We start from the raw sequence: 1,261 nt of genomic DNA, 5'->3' as shown, positions 1-1,261 counted from the left end.
TCTCAAGTGGGCACAGACCTAAAGAAACCTGCGTGGTGCACGATGGAGAATTTTGGAACCTGGAGGCTGATGTAGTGGCAGTTGTGTAACAAGAATAAGAAGGAAATAGAATGGAAGGCCTCTGATTTCTTATCAGCATTTGGGAAATAATATCTACTAAGGATTGAAAGGTTTTGCCATAGGTATTTAATTTAAAACTTTATATTCCCACATAGATAATCCTCAATATGTCTGTTATTTCTCATTAATATGTTTTATATATATCAGCCATGAATAAAACATAGTAACTTTTATTTCATTAACTAAAGGAAAGCTACTAGTTGATGCAGAAACTTAGTGCTTAGAGTTAGAATTGAAGAGTATTTTATATGTTTTCCCTCCAGAGGTAACCACTGTCCCAATTTCTGTCTATCATGCTTCTGCATGCTTCTTCATGTGTAAACATATGTTATTTAAATAAATATAACAGACACCAGATTGTATTTACTCATTAATCCATGCCCCACAATGCTGTTGTAGATATATTTTGGATAGTCAAGTTATTTTTACAAACAATTTCTATAAATAGAGCTATTTTATTAATTGTTTTTTTCTAAAGCGCTTTACTGTACATTTAAGTATTTGTATTATTTTAGGATTTGTACTTACTTAGAAAATGAATAATTGATTCAGTAAAGAAGTATTTACCATTCCTATTTCATTCCTTAAAAATGAAAGAACACTAGAAGTGAGACGCCTCTGGCCCCAACATCCGCTTGCAGTCCCACCTTAACACACAAAAAGATCAGGCAGAATGAGAGCAGCTGTCTTGAATTCTCTTTCTTTGAGTTGAGCATCTCTTTTGTTGCTGTTTTTGGTCTTTTTCTTTCTTTTTTGTTTTCTTAGAGTCTTGTTTTGGAGTTATAGACTATTGACCATCTCAGCTTTCTATAGGGGTCATAGCTGAAGTAGCCCATTGCCTGTAGCACCATTCATCTGTCCTTCAGTTCTTGGGTTCTTCATCCTTTTTGTTTAAGAATGTGACTAGTATTACACTCTAATCACCACCATAAAGCATGGGGGGCTGCTCCTTAAGTTTCCAACTCTACTTTTTGTTCCCTGTAGGGACAAAAAGGTATATATTTCCTTACTGAGTAACAACTTATCGAGCACCAACTCTATGCCAGGCATTGATTATTGACATGAAGCATACAATACTAATAATATCAGGAAAAATTCTTTTCCTGCATATTAGATCTTTATCATTTATTATCCTATATAT

The sequence above is a fragment of the Octodon degus genome, unplaced genomic scaffold, assembly GCF_000260255.1.
Source record: "Octodon degus isolate 3935 unplaced genomic scaffold, OctDeg1.0 scaffold00175, whole genome shotgun sequence".
Taxonomy (NCBI): domain Eukaryota; kingdom Metazoa; phylum Chordata; class Mammalia; order Rodentia; family Octodontidae; genus Octodon; species Octodon degus.
The sequence above is the reverse complement of the archived record's forward strand: the minus strand, read 5'-3'. Positions refer to the sequence as shown.